The sequence below is a fragment of the Kogia breviceps genome, chromosome 4 (genome assembly GCF_026419965.1).
Source record: "Kogia breviceps isolate mKogBre1 chromosome 4, mKogBre1 haplotype 1, whole genome shotgun sequence".
NCBI classification, from domain to species: domain Eukaryota; kingdom Metazoa; phylum Chordata; class Mammalia; order Artiodactyla; family Physeteridae; genus Kogia; species Kogia breviceps.
The window spans coordinates 131,774,322-131,794,758 of NC_081313.1; the positions used below are offsets into that span (position 1 = coordinate 131,774,322).

The 20,437-nt window shown below is 41.3% G+C and overlaps 1 long non-coding RNA gene across 1 annotated transcript; it reads right to left on the bottom strand.

Moving 5' to 3' along the window:
- Nucleotides 1-1,125: 1,125 nt before the first annotated feature.
- On the bottom strand, nt 1,126-19,227 carry LOC136794175 (uncharacterized). The gene is made up of 3 exons (XR_010840553.1): nt 19,147-19,227; nt 5,124-5,311; nt 1,126-1,164 (listed from the first exon to the last, which is right to left on the bottom strand). It is a non-coding gene; the product is annotated as an uncharacterized lncRNA (long non-coding RNA).
- Between the last annotated feature and the right edge of the window lie 1,210 nt (nt 19,228-20,437).

Genomic DNA, 20,437 nt, shown 5'->3' on the forward strand with positions numbered 1-20,437 from the left:
GCCCCAGACTTATTGGGAGCACCTTGGCTGGGAGGGTGGGCGGCAACTTGGATGCCCTAAAGATGTACCTGGGCACTGAACTAGTTCCTCCTCTGTAGTCCAATAGATGGTGTTGAGGGTGAGATGACCTGGAAGGATGCAGTGGGGGCCAGGATGAGCTGTGCAGAGTAAGCAATAGGGGCCCACATTTGGGGATCCTGGTTATTTTATATTGTTGTTTATCCTTTCAATAAGTACTCAGGGAGCCACTTCTATAGACTGAGCCTTTTACTTAGAGCTGTGTTAGGGAAGCTCACATTCACTCATTCATTCGTTCAGCCAGATAAACTTGCTAGATATCTACTCTGTGAGGGCCCATGGTGGGAACAGAGAGGTGAATGAGGCACAGCCCCAGCTCTGGAGGAGCAGATGGGGTTGGAAGGGAGCTCTAGAATCATGACCAAGAGCCCAATCTTTGGAGACACTGTCCAGGCCTTGCTCAGCCACCTCTGCATATATAGCCACATGATCTGGGCTGTCACCTCATTTCACTGGTCTCAGTTTCCTCATGAGATAGTTGTGAGTACTGAATATAAAATTTTTAAGCAATGCTTGAGCAGAAGTAAGCTCTCAATAAATGTTAGTGATGGTGACAGTGATGATGATGAGAGCAGAGGAGGACCAAGTAGAAAGTTCTGGGGACGGGGCAGTTAGAGGAGGCATTCTAGAAAAGAATGCCTTTTAAAGGGACTAACTAGCCTTTTAGTCTTGTTTTTCTTAGAGGATGAAGAAGGAATTCCTGAGTAGATAGGGTGGAAAGGGCAGTTCTGGCAGAGAACAGCACATGCAAAAATGTGGAGGCAAGTCATGGCCATGACTAGTTGGGCAAAGACCCCCTAACTCAATCATGGCCTCCTTTTGCTGCACTAAAGGGAGGTTGGAGTTTTAAATGTAAATCTTTCAGGCTGCATGCCATTCACTTAGTCTCCCACAAAGGGACAGATTTCTAGGAGGTTTGTTCCCACGTCCAGCTTGAAGCTCACCTTCTGTCCTCCTCTTGGGCCGGGAAGTTGGACCAGCCTCCAGCAAATATTTATGTTGAAATATTTGGAGACGACACCAGATCTGCAGATATTTTCATAATCTCTTTCACGGTTTACACAGCGTGCCACCTGCCTCTATCTCCTGACAAGGAAAGAAATATTTTAAAGAAAATGTGCTGGAATGAACAAAGGGAAGTGACATGGGAGTTTTATCTGAAAAGGCTTTCTCCGGAGACATAGAAATTGAGTCCAGGCTGAACTGGGAGAGAGAGTATATTCTAGGTGTCCTGATAGTACTCTGTATATTTGGTCTGCTTTGCAACCTCCTAAGCATTCCCACAGTCATCTTCTTTCATAAGCCTCACAAAAATCCAGTTAGGAGGGACTGTGGTCCTCGTATGACAGATGGGGAAACAGAGGCTTAGAGAAGCTATAGGACCTAACTCAAGGGCACACAGGGGTATGTGGCAAAGTGGCAGATTTATTTCCAAGAGTGAGGAAAAGGAAGCTTTGTGAATTTTGGCTTTAAAGTTAGTTAAAGGATATTTGAGGTTTTCATAACTTATTTTATGGAAAGCTTATTATATGCTCCTATCACTGTACATGGAAGGAGTAATGTAACCCACCCATTCTCTTATGCCACCCAAGGTAGGTGCAGGGCAGACAGCCCCACATTTCAGCCTCTGTGGGTGCCTCCTGTGTAGGCTTCCTTGTTCCTTAACTCCATCTTCCTAATCCCATCTGTGGGCTAGATGATATCAGTGAGGCCTTGGAGCCACCATGGGATGGCAGGGACATGAGATGGATGCAGTCTGGGTTCCTGTGTCACCACTTGGAAGAAAATGGCTTAACCTACATCAGACATGGACAGGAATAAGGCGTACCCTGTTATGGTAGTAAGCCACGAAGATTCTGTTTTGTTTGTTACTGCAGCATAACATAGCCTATCCTCACTAACACACTGCCTTGCCATCCAAAATTTCTACCCACTTCCCCAGGGAGACTCTACTCTTTGCAACAGGAGGAAAGAATTCAGTTCCTCATTGTGTCCTTGACTCAAGCACATTTTCTACCCCTGGCTTCATCTGGGTGTTTGTGGGTGTTTGCTCCATCCAGGCTCTGAGTGGGGTGATAGTGAGGTCTCTGCAACCCAGTTTCTACACCATCCATGACTAAAGTTAGGTTTTCTCAGAATGTTCTAGAAAAATACCCCTGTACAAGTTTCTTCAGAACAAAACACAGTCTACTCTTCCATGAGGAACATGCTTCTCTAGTTCATATAACTCCAAGCTTCCTTCTTGAAAAAGAGCAATTCTGGCATCATGACGCCAAAGCACACCTGTTCATGAGAGGCACCTGGGGAAGGCAAGTGGCAATTTAAATCAGCTCTCTCAGGAATAAATCACAGTGTTCTCATCTTATAGGTGAGGATGAAAGTCCCAGAGAAGGAAAGGCACTTGCCTAAGGCCACACAGCTATTACCCAGAAGAGTCAGTAGTAGAATCAAGACTCTAGTACTTATAACCCACTCTTCTTTTTTCTGTACCCCAATAGAGCACCTCAAGGTGCATGGACTTGGTCCATTCTTGCCCTGGTAGGACAAGACAGCAAACCGATATTTATTTTCCCAATTAGAATACAACAAACAGGGCTTCCCTGGTGGCACAGTGGTTGAGAGTCGCCTGCCAATGCAGGGGACACGAGTTCGTGCCCCGGTACGGGAAGATCCCACATGCCGCAGAGCGGCTGGGCCCGTGAGCCATGGCCGCTGAGCCTGCGCGTCCGGGGCCTGTGCTCCACAATGGGAGAGGCCACAGTAGTGAGAGGCCCGTGTACCACAAGAAAAAAAAAAAGTATACCACAAACAGCACTGCCTTTGGAGTCGTAGAGGAGTGGAATACTCCTCTACAGGAGGTTTGGAATCAAAGCATGGTTCTGAAAATTATAAGCTGTGTGACCTTGAAGAGGCCACTTGCCCTGTATGAATCTCATTTTCCTCATCTGAAAATAAGGATAATCCCCACCTGGCTAGATTACATAACACCTGAAAAGCACCTGACACATAATAGGAGCTCAAAATATGTGACTTCTTCTACTCTTTCACTGTATAAAAGCCCTGTGCAAAAGGGTTATTGGCAACTACAAAGCAAGCTGCCTCTTTTCAAGGCATGGGGACAATGATGTCATTGGCCAGACTGGCTGCAAGCATTAAGAGTCCATGTAGCATTGTGGTGAGCATGGGAGCTCTGGAGTCATATTGCCTGGTTTCATAGCTTGGGTATGACTTTGAGCATGCAACTTAAACATTCTGTGCCTCAGTTTCCTCATCTGTCGAATGGGGATAACAATAGTACCTACTTTATAAAGTTGTTGAGAATATTAAAAGAGTTAATGTGTTTTGAAAGAATGCTTAACATCACTAATCATTGGAGAAATGCAAATCAGAACTACAATGAGGTATCCCCTAACACTAGTCAGAATAGCCAGCATCAAAAAATCTACAAACAATAAATGCTGGAGAGGGTGTGGAGAAAAGGGAACCCTCTTGCACTGTTGGTGGGAACGTAAATTGATACAGCCACTATGGAGAACAGTATGGAAGTTCCTTAAAAAACTAAAAGTAGAACTACCATACGACCCAGCAATCCCACTACTGGGCATATACCCTGAGAAAACCATAATTCAAAAAGAGTCAAGTACCACAATGTTCATTGCAGCTCTATTTACAATAGTCAGGACATGGAAGCAACCTAAGTGTCCATTGACAGATGAATGGATAAAGAAGATGTGGCACATATATACAATGGAATCTTACTCAGCCATAAAAAGAAATGAAACTGAGTTATTTGTAGTGAGGTGGATGGACCTAGAGTCTGTCATACAGAGTGCAGTAAGTCAGAAAGAGAAAAACAAATACCATATGCTAGCACATATATATGGAATCTTAAGAAAAATTGTTATTAAGAACCTAGGGGCAGGACAGGAATAAAGACGCAGGTGTAGAGAATGGACCTGAGGACATGGGGAGGGGGAAGGGTAAGCTGGGATGAAGTAAGAGAGTGGCATGGACTTATATACACTGCCAAATGTAAAATAGAGAGCTAGTTGGAAGTAGCCGAATAGCACAGTGAGATCAGCTAGGTGCTTTGTGACCACCTAGAGGGGTGGGATAGGGAGGGTGGGAGGGAGACAGAAGAGGGAGGGGTTATGGGGATATATGTATATGTATAGTTGATTCACTTTGTTATAAAGCAGAAACTAACACACCATTGTAAAGCAATTATACTCCAATAAAGATGTTTAAAAAAAAAAAAGAAAGCACAGAAGGAAGTGGGCTAGGTCAGAGTTTCAATATGGAGATCATGGGCTGTGTGCACCAGAGGCCTACCTTTCAGGAACATGGGCTAAGCAGCTATATCCACCAACTACTGCTGTGTCAAATCCACCCCAACACTCAATGACTTAAAACAATCATTGTTTATTTTGTCTCATGTGCTTGCGTGTGGGCTGGAGGTCAGCTCATCTAGGTCAGCTTTGGCTGAGGTGACTCTATTCCAAGTGTCTTTTATCTTCTTGGGACCAGGAGGCTATCCTGGGCATGTCCTTCCTGTGGCAGTGGAAGAGATGTAAGAAAACATGCCCCAAGGTACAAATATACTTCAAAACCCTGATTGTGTCACTTCCACTAACCATCCATCAGCTAAAGTAAGTATGACATGGCCAAGCCCAATGTCACAGTGGTGGGGAAAGACCTCCCTCTTGAGTGGGAGATGTCAGAGTCATGTAGTGAGGGTGTGGACTCAGAGAGGTGAAGAATCAGGGCCTGTCTACCACAGTGGTCTCAGACATGACCTGCAAGTCTAGATACCTAGCAGACTTCTGCTAAAAGAACAACTGACATATACTGTTGGCTTTTTAAAATATTTGTTTGTTTGTCATTTTACCAATCTAGCTTGGTATTTCACCCATTCTTGAATCAAAGGCTTATTTCCTTGTAATTTGACTAAGAGCCTCCACTCAAGTTGATTCAAGCTGTTTTCACATCATTGATAATGTCCATGCATGTCAACACAATCTGCTAAGGATGAAGGAAACCAGTACCTGACTCTTTAGCGAAAGAGTGTAGAGATCAGAGCTTCACCTCAGAGTCACAATCCTATCCCATCCCCAGAGAGGGCTGCCGTCATCCAGTCCTCTGAAGGGAGAAGCTCATTCATCTATGCGTTCATTCATTCACTCACTTGTTCAGTATCTCTTCTCTGATCAGCTTCTCTGGTACAGGCACTGTTCTAGAGGTGGGAAAATCTACAGTGAAAATTCTAATTAAGGAGACAAAAAATAAACAAAAATATAAATATATACTCAATGCTCTTGGATTCTGTTAAGTGCTATGAATTTGAAAAAGCAGAGAACTAGGGCAGAGAGCAGTGTCCACAGTGGGGCATGGAGTGGGGCTATTTGGATGAAGTCAGGGCCAGATTCCACACAAAAAAAATTTGAGCTGATGCCTGAGGGCAAAAAGGAGACTGCTATGAGCAAAGTCTGGGGAAGAATATTCCAGGCAAAAGACCAGTCAGTGAGAGATGGGTCTGAGGCTTAGGTGGGGCCACATTGAGCAGGCCCTTACGGACCCTGGTAGGAGTCTGAATATTCTAAGCACAATGGGGTCCCTTTAGGAGGTGTTAAGCAGGGGTGAAGTTTGGTCTTATTAACATTTTAAAAAGTAATGACTACTAGGTTGAAAAGTGGATTGAAAGATGGCTTGAGTGGAACCCAAGGAGACCAGCTAGGAGGTGACATAGTTTATGCAGCTAGGAGGTGACATAGTTTATGTCATGGTCTGAAATCTCATTTCAGATGCAGCCTCTACCTTCATATAGAGAACTGGGAAGACTTAGGGCAAGGGAGAGACTTTAGGGCACCAGAGACAAGAGTGAGATTCTTTTTTAGCATCTCTCTGATTCCACAGTGTGAAGATAGAGTTCAGGCATAGGGGATGGGGAATCTGGGGCCCAGGATCTTATTGTATTTTCTTTTTCAATTACTTTTGATGGCAGGTGTGACAGAGTTGGCTAACTGACCACTGGGATTTGTGCTTCTCTCCCATGGTAGATTTGTTGCTGTCAGGTGACTGCCCTGCCATTGACTATATGTCCTGCCCCTTTGAATCTGGGAAGGACTTTGAAATTAGTTCTGACCAGAGTGAGATGCTACTAGAAGTGAAGTGTGTCATCGTGGGGTCAAGGTGGCTATGTGGCTGACATGCTTTCACCATGAACTTTCCTTCTCTTTGACGCTAACCTTCAATCCCAAGTGTTGGGATGGTGGTTTCATAAGAAGGAGGAGAAATGCCTAATCAGGAAAATCTGTGTTGGATTTTTCATGAACAAAACCTTTAAAAAATAAAATAAAAATAAACTTTTATGTGTGTAGCTCTGAGGCTTGGGGATTGTTAGGACAGTTAATATTAGGGTGAGACCCTGACAAATACAACCAGAGATGCTGTTTCTCTATTTTTGGTAATGGCATAAGTTCCATAAAAATAAGTTTATTTAAATAAGAAAATGAACATACTTAAAGAATAATGTTAAATGAATAATAGTCCAAGTGTACACACATAAAGCAAAGCATAGTTCTTAAAGGGCCAAGTTTGGGAAGTGCTGGACTATAGCAAGCACAAATGATCTCATGTCAACTCTGAGGAAATGGAAGAGAATTAAAGACTCGAGAATTTCATGGAGGAAACAGTAGTAGACAATGTGAAATACGGGGGGTGGGGGCGGGTTCTGTAGGAGAAAATGCTGACTGTGTAAGATCAGGGGGATGTTTTGGCAGTACAGGCAGAGTTAATCTGAAGATGAAGCAGTGTGATTCCCAAGGCCTACAGAATTAATGTATCAATAATTTATAAGATAGATGTGACCCTCAGAAGTGTTTGGAGAGGCATGCACAATGTTTTTTTATATACTAAATTAAATTAAAAATCAGAAGATTTTACATAAAAATCAGAATTCCTGGTTTCTCTTGAAAAATCAGAAGACTTGGTAAAGTTTCAGGATACAAAATTAATGCACAGAAATCTCTTGCATTCCTATACACTAACAATGAAAGATCAGAAAGAGAAATTAAGGAAACAATCTCATTCACCATTGCAACAAGAAGAATAAAATACCTAGGAATAAACCTACCTAAAGAGGTAAAAGATCTCCTTACTCAGAAAACTATAAGACACTAATGAAAGAAATTAAAGATGACACAAACAGATGGAGAGATATACTGTGTTCATGGATTGGAAGAATCAATATTGTGAAAATGACTATACTACCCAAAGCAATATACAGATTCAATGCAATCCCTATCAAAGTACCAATGGCATTTTTTTACAGAACTAGAACAAATAAATCTCAAAATCTATATGGAGACACAAAAGACCCCGAATAGCCAAAGCAATCTGGAGGGAAAAAAATGGAGCTGCAGGAATCAGACTCCCTGACTTCAGGCTATACTACAAAGCTACAGTAATCAGGACAATATGGTACTGGCACAAAAACAGAAACATACATCAATGGAACAGGATAGAAAGCCCAGAGAGAAACCCATGCACCTGTGGTCAACTAATCTATGACAAAGGAGGTAAGGATATGTAATGGAGAAAAGACAGCCTCTTCAATAAGTGGTGCTGGGAAAACTGGACAGCTACATGTAAAAGAATGAAATTAGAACACTCCCTAACACCATATATAAAAATAAACTCAAAATGGATTTGAGACCTAAATGTAAGACTGGACACTATAAAACTCTTAGAGGGAAACATAGGAAGAACACTCTTTGACATAAATCACAGCAAGATCTTTTTTGACCCACCTCCTAGAGTAATGGAAGTAAAAACAAAAATTAAAAAATGGGACCTAATGAAACTTAAAAGCTTTTGCACAGCAAAGGAAACTATAAACAAGATGAAAAGACAACCCTCAGAATGGGAGAAAATATTTGCAAATGAATCAACGGACAAAGGATTAATCTCCAAAATATATAAACAGCTCATGCAGCTCAATGTTAAAAAAAACAAACAACCCAATCCAAAAATGGGCAGAAGACCTAAATAGACATTTCTCTAAAGAAGTCATACAGGTGGCCAAGAGGCCCATGAAAAGCTGCTCAACATCACTAATTGTTAGAAAAATGCAAATCAAAACTACAATGAGGTATCACTTCACACTGGTTAGAGTGGGCATCATCAGAAAATCTACAAAGAACAAATACTGGAGAGGGTGTGGAGAAAAGGGAATCCTCCTGCACTGTTGGTGGGAATGTAAATTCTCCCACTATGGAGAACAGTATGGAGGTTCCTTAGAAAACTAAAAATGGGGCTTCCCTGGTGGCACAGTGGTTGAGAATCCGCCTGCCGATGCAGGGGACACGGGTTCGTGCCCCGGTCTGGGAAGATCCCACATGCCGCGGAGCGGCTGGGCCCGTGAGCCATGGCCGCTGAGCCTGCGCGTCCGGAGCCTGTGCTCCACAATGGGAGAGGCCACAACAGTGAGAGGCCCGTGTACCACAAAACAAAACAAAACAAAAAAAGAAAACTAAAAATGGAATTACCATATGACCCAGCAATCCCACTACTGGGCATATACCCTGAGAATACCATAATTCAAAAAGAGACATGCACCGCAATGTTCATTGCAGCACTATTTACAATAGCCAGGTCATGAAAGCAACCTAAATGCCCATCGACAGACGAATGGATAAAGAAGATGTAGTACATATATACAATGGAATATTACCAGCCTTAAAAGGGAATGAAATTAGGTCCTTTGTAAAGATGTGCATGGACCTAGAGACTGTCATACAGAGTGAAGTAAGTCAGAAAGAGAAAAACAAAATTGTATATTAACGCATATATGTGGAATCTAGAAAAATGGTACAGATGAACTGGTTTGTAAGGCGAAATAGAGGCACAGATGTAGAGAACAAACATATGGACACCAAGGATGGGGGGAAAGCAGCAGGGTGGGGGAGGTGGGATGAATTGGGAGATTGGGATTGACATATATATACTAATATGTACAAAATAGATAACAAAGGAGAACCTGTTGCATAAAAAAAATAAAATAAAACAATTTTTTTCTAAAAATTAAAAAAAGGAAAAATCAGATCTGGCCATACTGGACCAGCATTCCCACCTGGCAGCCTTCAGGTGTAGCTGTGAGGCAGAGGTCACCTGTAGAAAAGCACGTCTCCATAGCAAGCACCAAATCCTTATTTTCTCCCTGACCCCTAACCCAAGTCACAGTGGCTATTTCTCACTGGCAGTGGTGCTTTGCTTTTGGAAGAGGAATATTTCTCTATACCCACACCTCTCTCAAAAGAGGAAAACCAAACTGTTGAGAAAAAAGGGCCATGTGTTTCAAGAAAAACTGGAGAGAACACTTTTTTTGGTGGAAGTTAAAAACATTCTTAAGAGTTTAATATGCAACTAAAGTGAGTCTGTATTGAAAGACTATATTGAAGGTTGTATTGAAAGAATACAACTGATGACACCATCAAAAAACAAACGGTTAAAATTATATCCAGTATATGGGAAAGATGTGTGATGAAAAGCTTATTGGACAGAAAAGGCAGTGAAATCACTGCAAGGTTCGTGTTGGAGTGCCAGTAAAATCAGCCATAGTGCAGTGAAAGTAAATAGATGCATTTGATCGTTTGGTCCACATCACTGATTTGGGTTACTCTGCCAGGCTCTTTAGACGTTTGAGTGTGTGAGCTTTGGCCATCAGCAAGCACAGTGGACCTTTGGCAACTCTAGGGAAATGGAACACCATCAGAGAACAGGGAAGAGCTGAGGAATTTGATGATCTCGCCCCCCAGCGCTATGCCTTTCTTTTCCCCACACTATGCCTGTCTTTTCCCCACACCTGATCCTCACTTGCCCCTTTCCACTCTTTTCTTCACCCCTGTGTCTTCTGCCAACTCCCAAAGGAATCTGAAAGCTCCCAGTCATTTCTCACTCTAGCTTTTTGCTTCTCTTGACACTCAGAAGAGGAAGAGCCATCTCCTTCCAGTTGTATGCGGCCAGTTCAGCAGGAAGAGAAGCTAAGTCTGATCACAGGTGCAGCCCTCCAGGGACCATGTGTACGAATGCAAAATAGCAAATCCCTCTTGGGTACTCCCTCCAACTGAACGTGGAGATCCAGGGAAAATAGGTTTATAAGGATAGAAGAATTTTTTAAAATTTTATTTTAAATGTTTATACAATTTTTAAAGGTTACTTTCTATTTACAGTTATTACAAAATATTGGTTATGTTCCCATTTTGTACAATACATCTTTGAGCCAATCTTACACACAATAGCTTGTGCTTCCCACTCCCCCTGACTGCTGTATTGCCCTCCCCCCCCCACTGGTATCCAATTTTTTGTTCTCTATATCTGCTTTTTGTTATATTCACTAGTTTGTTGTAATTTTTAGATTCCACACATTAGTGATATCGTACACTATTTGTCTTTCTCTGTCTGATATACTTAGCATAGTGCCCTCCAAGTCCATCCATGTAACTGTAAATGGCAAAATTTTGTTCTTTTTTATGGTTGAGTAGTATTTCATTGTATATGTATACCACACCTTCTTCATCCATTCATCTTTTGATGGACACTTAGGTTGCTTCCATATCTTGACAATTGTAAATAGTGCTGCTAGGAACATTGGGGTGTATGTACCTTTTTGAATTAGTGTTTTTGTTTTCTTCAGATATATACCCAGGACTGGAATTGCTGGGTCATATAGTAGTTCTGTTTTTTAGTTTTTTGAGAAACCTCCATACTGTTTTCCACAGTGGCTGCACCAATTTACATTCCCACCAACAGTGTACAAGTGTTCCCATTTCTCTACATCCTTGCCAACATTTGTTATTTGTATTCTTTTTGATGATAGTCATTCTGACAGGTGTGAGATAATATCTCCTTGTGGTTTTGATTTGCATTTCCCTGATGATTAGCAATGTAGAGCATGCTTTCATGTGCCTGTTGGCCATCTATATGTTGTTCTCTTTGAAAAAACGTCTATTCAGTTCTTCTGCCCATTTTTTAATCGTTTTTTTATGTTAAGTTGTATGAACTGTTTATATATAGTATAATATATAGTAATATATATTATAATATATATAGTAATCCTTTATCAGTCATATCATTTGCAAATATTTTCTCCCATTCTGTACGTTGTCTTTTTGTTTTGTTGATGTTTTCCTTTGCTGTGCAAAAGGTTTCAAGTTTAATTAGTAAGAGGAAAGAAATTTTAAATTAGAGAAAGGTATATTTAAAAAGACAGATAGGGAAGAACGGAGGAAGATAGAAAGAGAAATGGATGCCATCTAAGCCCCATAGCCTAATCATGACACCAAATGCCAAAATAGTCCAAAATCCCTAAAAATGTCTAATATAAACCCTAAAGCATTATTTGCCTAATGTATAAAATAGAATAATGGGAGGGTCAGGGGTTTCAGAGTCAAGGCCAACCAAAATTGAAATCCTGGTCCCACTATCTATGCTCTGTTGACCTTTTACAAGTTGATCCCTGTCTGAGTCTCAGTTTTCTCATCTGTAAAATGGAAGTAAAATTCCTTACCTCATAGGAGGTTGGGAGTCATAATGAGATCACATGTACAGGGGCCTGGCACAGCACCTGGCACATAGCAATTGCTCTGGGAAAGTTAGGTTTTCCCCTTGACTCAGTTTCATTGAAGCCATTGATTCAGATGATCTTCGAGGCAGATACACCTGGGATCACAATTCCATGGGCTGCACTGTGATAACAGCAAAATGTAGGAAAGCCTCTCTCCCATGGGAAACTTTGAGCCTGTACTGAATAGCTGTATTCACTTACATTCTATGGATATTATACATTTTCTGTGGGTTATAGTGGAAATAACAAAATATTTGGAGTCTGACTGACCTGAACTTGTAGTTCTTAGAAACCCAGAGTTCTGGAAAACAATAAGCAAAGCTACCCTTCGCCTTGCATCTACTATTAGATGACATATCTCATTTAGTTCTCTAAACTACCCTTTGCTGTGGGCATTATAATTCCTGTTTTACAGATGAATAAATGGAGGTTTACAAAGGTTAGGTGACTTGCTCAAGGTCAAACAAGTAGTAAACGGTGACACTGGAGTCCAGTGCAGACATAGAAGCACTTTGCTCTTACCCATTATTGCAACTGTCTGCAGAACCCACCCTGCAGGGAGTTTGCCCCTTTGCTGGACTCCTGTCCCCCACCCCATCTCTCTCCTTCTTGGCAGGCCCCCAGCCTCCAGGAGATGCTCATGTGTCTGTTGCTGGGATCCCATTTGAATTGTTATCTGCACCTGCCTTGAGGATGCTCCCTCTCTGGAGTGTCCCTCTCTTTTCTCACTGCTAATGATCTTATCATGAAGCCGGGTATGGGACCTGGCACATAACAAGTTCAGTGCCTAACACCCATTAATCTCCTTCTCCTCTGACCCTCCTACCCCAAAGTGGGGACCGCATCACAAAAAGTATGCCTTTGACAAAATAGACATTTTCCAAAGAAGACATACAAATGAACAGTAAGCACATGAAAAGATGCTCAACATCACTAATCATTAGGGAAACACAAATCAAAATCACAATGAGATGCCACCTCACACCCTTTAGGATGGCTGCTATCAAAAAAAAAAAAGACAGAGAGAAAATGATATTGGAGCCCTTGTGCATTATTGGTGGGAATACAAAATCATACAGCTGCTGTGGAACAGTTCCTCAAAAAGTTAAAAATAGACCTAACATATGATCCAGCAATTCCACTTCTGGGTATATACCCAGAAGAATTGAAAGCAGGGACTCGAAGAGATATTTGTAAGTCTGTACATAATAGAATTATGCACAATTGCTAAAAGATGGAAGCAACCTAAGTGTCCATCGACAGATGAATGGATAAGCAAAATGTGGTATATACATACTGAGTTCAATACATTGGATATGAATATTATTCAGCCTTAAAAAAGAAGGACATTCTGACACATGTTACAACACGGATGAACCTTGAGGACATTATGCTATGTGAAATAAGCTGGTCACACAAAGGCAAATACTGCATGATTCCACTTAGATGAGATACCTAGAGCAGTCAAAATCAGAGGCAGAAAGTAAAATGGGAGTTTGCCAGGGGCTGGGAGAGAAGGGAATGGGATGTTGTGTTTAATGGGTATAGAGTTTCAGTTTTGCAAGATGAAAGAGTTCTGAAGATGGATGGTGGTGGTGATGGTTGTACAACAATGTGAAGGAACTTAGTATCATGGAACTGCATACTTTAAAATGGTTAAGGTGGTAAATTTTATGTTTATATGTTTTTTAACACAATTTTTTAAAAATGAAAAAAAATATGCCTCTGAGACCTGCAAGCCTTTATTATTTGTTCTCTTTTAGGAGACTTTGCTTATTTGAAATATCATTTTGACCATTAAAGGTGCACTTAATCTGTCTTGTTTGTGAAGTCTTGTATCCCCTGAAGCCTGAAGAGGGGAAAATGCCATCTTATGATCATTTCATTATGTAACACTTCACACAACACCCGGGAGGAAATGGCTCCAGAAGAAAGATAAAAATACATTCTGAGATTTTTTTTAAAAACCAACCAAAAAAAAAAAAAATAACTGCTGCTGTCTCCTTTTTCTCCATGACTTCAAATCCAGACAGGCAAAAGTGAGTAATTAAAAAAATTCGGGTGTTATTTAAAGTGAACTTCAGTAACAACCAAGCAGTACCCACATTAATAGCATGGCAGGCAAGTCGGTGCATTGGATTCTGTCACCCAAGTGCCTGATATCCCAAAAGACTTCCCCACAGAGTATAGACTCAGTGTTTAGGCATGTGAAGGTTGTTTTTAGGTTTTTTCTTTTTTGTGTGCCAGAAAAAGGTGAAAAACTCACTTGACTCATAAACTGTCTTTCACCTTCCTTCTCCACTGTGTGAATAACCTTAGATGATACACAAAGTCAGGCAAATGCTGATTTGGGGAACTTGAGAAGGACAGGTATATATGTCCATGGACACACACAGGTAAGTAGGCAGCTATGTGGATATGAAAGATAAACAGAGAGAAAGAGAGACAGACAGACTTGAAGAGTGATATGGGTACATTCTGCCATTAGGATGTACCTAAGAGCCTGGATCATTGCAACATTCGGTGCTGGATAAATAGTGCCAAAAAAAAAAAAAAAAAAAAAAAAGGCAATACTCTTGGAGCATCCTCTAAATGTTTCCTAAATGTTTGGTTTTTACATTGCTTCCTCTACCTCTATTTCTCTCTTCATGAAATGAATATTCTTTCATTATAGGATTAATAACAGTTACATTGACATATTCAAGATGACTAGAAGGGGCCCATTTTTGGAAAGTGTAGTCTGTGAGGACAATGATTACCCTTGCTTCTGGTAAATTTTATGTGTGTATGTGTGTGTGTGCACGCGCATGTGGGTGTGTGCACGCACCTGCTAAGTACCGCTTTCTATAATAGATCTAGAAGGGTTACAAGCATGAATAAAACACAATTCCTCCTTCCAGGAGTTAACAATCTTGTGAAGTTGAAGACAGACACGTAAACAGGTCACCATATTTCAGAAGTTGCTAACCCAGCTCCCAGGGGGACTGGGCAGGCTCGTGCAAGTGTATGAAATGAACCAAGTGGGATGACCTGAGAATCAGACTGCATGTGCCCCATCTGAAAGGGGAACCAGGAACTCGGCTCTACCTGATTGTTGCCATGCAGTAAAGCAGCCCAGGATACCCAGAGCCTCTGATTTTTAAAAAGCAACCCAAATGTAGTTGTGTATGTGTGTGAGACAGTTCCTAATACTGACATTTTGCCAGGTAATTCCATATTTTAACAATCAGTGTGCAGGCCAAATGTAATACAGAAGAGGACTAGGTTCAGCCAGTGCATCCAGTAAAAACCTCTGATATCATAAAATATGAAGACAATAAGGGAGCAGATTGACTGACTAATTTCATAAGCTGAGGGAGGGGTCAGGGAAAGGGAGAACATCACAGTGTAGATGATATCTGAACTGGATCTTGAGAGATAAACTTGCCAAGAAGAAAACTAGAGGGAACAGCATTTCTGGCAATAGGAACAACAGGCACCAAAGCACAGTGAGGTGAAAGGGCATCCGTGTTTAAGGAAGAGACAATTATTCCACAATATTGAGGCAGAGGATAGGTTGGTTTGCTGGACCTGAGGCTGAAATGGTGCTGAGGCCAGATAGTGATGAGTCTTTAATGCCAGGGCAAAGTGTTTTGGGGCAGTGGGGAGACATCCTGGATTTGTAACTAGACAGGGAATAATATAACAAGATTTTGTTTAAGAACTGTCACTGATGGCCCTTATAAAAATGGGAAGGAGGTGGAGACATTGGAGTAGGTCTAGGTGGGAGATGAAGAGGTTTAAATAGGGATGAAGAAGAAGAAATGTGTTGATAGAAATTTGAGAAGTAGAGATGATGGAATTGTTTTATTAGTAAGAATAGTCTAGGTATTGTTGTAGTGACAAGCAATCCTCCAAATCTTTAAAAAAGTCTTAAAAAAAATTTACTTCTCACACTACAGTCCATCTCAGGTTTTAAGGGGATTCTGTTCTGCATCATATTCATTTTTTTTTAATTGAGTTATAATTAACATATAATACTATATTAGTTTCAGATGTACAACGTAGTGATTAAATATTTTTACACATTATAAAATGATCACCATAATAAGACCAGTTACCATCCATCATCATACAAAGTTGTTACAGCCTCAATGACTATGTTCCCTATATGTATGTTACATCCCCATGACTTATTTATTTTATAGTTGGAAGTTTGTACCCCTTAATCCCCTTCACCTATTTCATCTATCCCCCAACCTTCCTCCCCTCTGGCAACCACCAGTTTGTTCTCTTTATCTGTGAGTGTGTTTATCTTTTGTTTTGTTTGTTCATTTGTTTTCTAGATTCCACATATAAGTGAAATCAGACAGCATTTATTTTTCTCTGTCTGACTTATTTCACTTAGCATAATACCCTCCAGATCCATCCATGTTATTGCAAATGGCAAGATTTCATTCTTTTTTATGGCTAAATATTATTCATCCACATATACATATATATATGTGTCATATATATATATATATCTTTATCCATGTATCAACAGACACTTATAGACACTTAGGTTGCTTCTATATCTTGCATATTGTACAGAGTGCTGCAGTGAACATAGAGATAACATATATCTTTTCAAATTAATGTTTTCATTTTCTTTGGATAAATACCCAGAAGTGATATTGTTGTATCATATGGTAGCAAAATATTCATTTAGAGGCTAATAGACTTTCCACCTTCTGTCATATAACCAATCATGTAACAGGGATAGCAATATGGTGAAATGCACACTGACTTTTAAAAGCTTCCATCCAGAAAGTATGTCATTCATACTCACTTCTGTTTAACCAAGACAAGTGACATGGCCAGTGACCAACTCAAGAGGATCAGAAGGTATAATCCTGCCTTGTTCCCTAAAGGTGAAAAACCAGAAATATTGGTAAACAGCACTACAAACTTACAGATTTAGTGACTTATTGGATATGACATCAAGAAGAGGAAGGAGGAAACTTCCATTTGTGGCCATGACAGAGTAACAGATACTTCTTGTTATGAACAAACATAAAGTTGTACAAAACACATGAAGTGACTGTTTCAGACCTTACAACAGGAAACCCAAGACTGGGATCCTTGAGAAAAGGAAATATGCACACACGGTAAGTCCCCATGTTTGCCTGGGCTTTTTGCCTGGGATCATTTTCTGGGCCACTGTGTATTGTGGTGGGACCAGAAGAGCAAGACAACCTCACTGAACTGAGGTGGTAAAGATCAGAGTTTCATGCTACTGAAGTGACTGGAATTTGCTGGCCAGAGGGAAGACCCCGAAATCTGCCTTAGAGTTCCCCTGGCCAAGGACTAGACTGCTCACAGATAGGCAAGATTCCACAAGGTCTCATGATCACCCCACATATTCAATGGGGATGCTCAGAAAGGACATGTCTTATAAGGTCTTAACGTAAGGGCCACATCATAGGACTATAGACAAAGCCGAAGAATAAAGTCAAGCTTGACAGAACCATTGGGATCTGCTAGTTCTTTCACTGCATGCCAAAGCAAAGCCTGCATTCCTTAAAAATGAAAAACATGATCCAGTCTCCCTATGATGTATCAATGACAATGTCCAGAAAACAGTAAGAACTTGTTGGATATGCAAAGGGGCAGGAAAATGTGACTCATAGTCAAGAAGAAAAACCAGTCAATACAAAGAGACACTGATTTTCCATCTTTAGGGCACAAGATAGGATTATACCTCCCTATCCTCTGGAGTTGGTCATTGGCCATGTCACTTGTCTTGGCTCAACAAAAAATGAGTAGAAATGACACATGTCCTTTCTTTTGCAATTAGCAGACAAGGATGAGAGTAAAATGATTGAAAACTTTTTATTGTTATTAACTGACTTAAACAAAGACTCAGTGACTTATAGGACCATATCAATTGGTCTGACATATGTGTAATTGGAGCCACAGAGGACAGGAGAAAGAGACAGTGGGCAGAAGAAATACTCCAAGAAGATTCCCAATATACCAATTCCCACATTTGGTGAAAACATGAACCTAAAGATCCAAAACTCTCAGTAAAACTGAAGATATATAAAAACAAAAAAGCACATCTACACACATAATATCAAACTGCTAAGAACAAAAGAGAGAGAAATTTTTAAAAAGTACCCAGAGGGGAAAAGACACATTAGAAATAGGAGAACAGCAAATGGATAATGACTGACTTCTATCAGAAGCAACAGAGGACAACTGGATAGTATTTTTAAAACACTGAAAGAAAAAATAAGCTAACCCAGAATACTATATCCAATTAAAATATCCTTCAAAATGAAGGTAAAATAAGGACATTTTAAAATAAGCAAACTCTAAAAGAATTTGTCTCCAGCAGAACTTCGCTATAGGAGATACTAAAGCAAGTTTTCCAGAATGAAGGGAACTGATATGAGATGGAAACTAAAATCTCAGAAAGGAACGAAGAACATCAGAAGTGGTAAATATATGGGTGAGTCTAAAACACTAGCTCTTAATTTCTTTAAAAGACAATAAACAGTTTAAGTAAAAACACTTTAAGTAAAAAATAATAATATTAATGTTATTGTAGGGTTTACAATGTATGAGGAAAAAATATACAACAGCATACTGTCCCAGGGGTGGGGACAGTAAATGCAATTATACATTTGAAGATTCTTTTTTTTTTTTTTTTTTTTGCAGTACGCGGGCCTCTCACCACTGGGGCCCCTCCCACTGCGGAGCACAGGCTCCGGACGCGCAGGCTCAGCGGCCATGGCTCACGGGCCCAGCCACTCCGCGGCATGTGGGATCTTCCTGGACCGGGGCACGAACCCATATCCCCTGCATCGGCAGGCGGACTCCCAACCACTGCGCCACCAGGGAAGCCCATGCAATGTAATAGTAATAGAAATAAAGTGCACAATAAATGTAGTGCACTTGAATCATCCTGAAACCATGACCCACCCCTGGCCTGCGGAAAAATTGTCTTCCACGAAACCGGTCCCTGGTGCCAAAAAGGTTGGGGACTTTAGGCACTGACCAAAGAAGTGACAGGATTAAAGTCCAGACCATTTTCTATTCTCCAAGCTGTGTGTCCTAGCACAGAGTTCTGTCTACAACAAAGCATCTTTCTCTTTCAAATATGTCCATGAGGCAAGGTCGGGGGAGGCTGTGTCTGACTAGAAGGGCTGCCTTTTTCTAAATTATACAAATTCCTGTATGGACTGGCACTGGTCTCAGACAGGAGGTATGACTCCTTGAAGGCAGACAAGAATGGGGAGTGTGGTTGCAGCTATGATGACCTGGACAGTGGGTGGGCTGGGGAGGACAGGACCTTGTGAAGGTGCTAGCCTGGAGGCCTCTCCCCTTCTTTTGTGAAGCAGAGTATACTACTTTGCTCAGGCTTCCATAACAAAATATCACAGACTGGGTGCCTTAAACAACAGAAATTTATTTCTCACAGTTCTGGAGGCTGGAAGTCCAAGATCAAGGTGCTGGTCAATTTAGTTCCTGGTGAAGTCTCCGTTCCTGGATTGTAGATGCTGTCTTCTCTCTGTGTACTCACATGGCAGAGAGAGAGAGAGAAGAGAACACATGAGTCCTCTGGTGTCTTTTCTTATAAGGACAGTAATCTTATCAGATCGGGGCTCTACTCTTATGACCTTATTTAACCTTAACACTCCCTTACTACAAATACGGCCACAGTGGGGGGTTAGGGCTTCAACCTATAAATTTATTTGCCTCCATAATTAAGATGAAACAATTCAGTCAACGACAGACCGTCTCTTGCCTAACTGGGTTTTATGGGAAATATGCCAAAGAGAAATAACCACAGAATTCTGACATAACAGCTCTGAGGGGGAAAGGTAGGTAAGAAATTGTTCTGCTTGATGGACAGAACTGGGGGATGGGGAGGGGCCACAAAAGGCCCAAGCCTTGAGCCCAGCCAAGGCTATTCTTTGGAATGACTGTGCTGAGAGAAATACTCCCCAGCACTTAACCCTGTTCCCTTTCTGGGGGAAAGGAGGGGTGTATGAAGTGGGTGGAGATGGAAACCCTGAAATGGAACTGTGTCCCAGGAGAAATCATTAAGTGCATCTGCCTTAGATGAGGCATGGTGGAACCCATGACAATCTTCTATTACAGGGGCTCAGGCAGATTTGGTGGGGGATAAGTTAACAGGGGGTGTAAATGTGCGCATGCACAAATAGTGTGAAGGCTGGACCCTTCCAACCGTTCCAGTGCTTTCCCTTCTGTCTTCAACCCAATCAATAGGCTTCTTGTCATGAGGCACCAAAGCTCATGAAAGCTACAAATGAGAGGTCAAATAGGAAAATTCAGAATAATAGAGATCAGACCTTCTTTGTATTCTTGGAGCCTTTCTTCAAACCTAGGGAGAGATCTCCAGGGCAGGAGGGTAGTGGGAAGGATGCAGAGGAGTAGGCATCCCTGGGTTTTTCCCCCAGGATTGGGACAGATGTGTCTGTTGAAGGTGGGTCCCATCTGCCTTACCAAACACCACCCCCACCAGAAAATTTCAGATATCTGGAAAAAAGTCAAGGCAGACAAGAGGGAGAAGGTATATATTCTCAGGAAGCATCTACCACAACCACGGAGCGGAGCAGGGTCTCCACCTGGCTACATGTTAAAGGCAGGTTGGGGGCAGCTTCCATCGTTCCACAGGTGCTAGAGATGGATATATCTGTTTTTGCAGTGAGATTCACAGAAGCCCTTCATTTAAAAGATGTTACC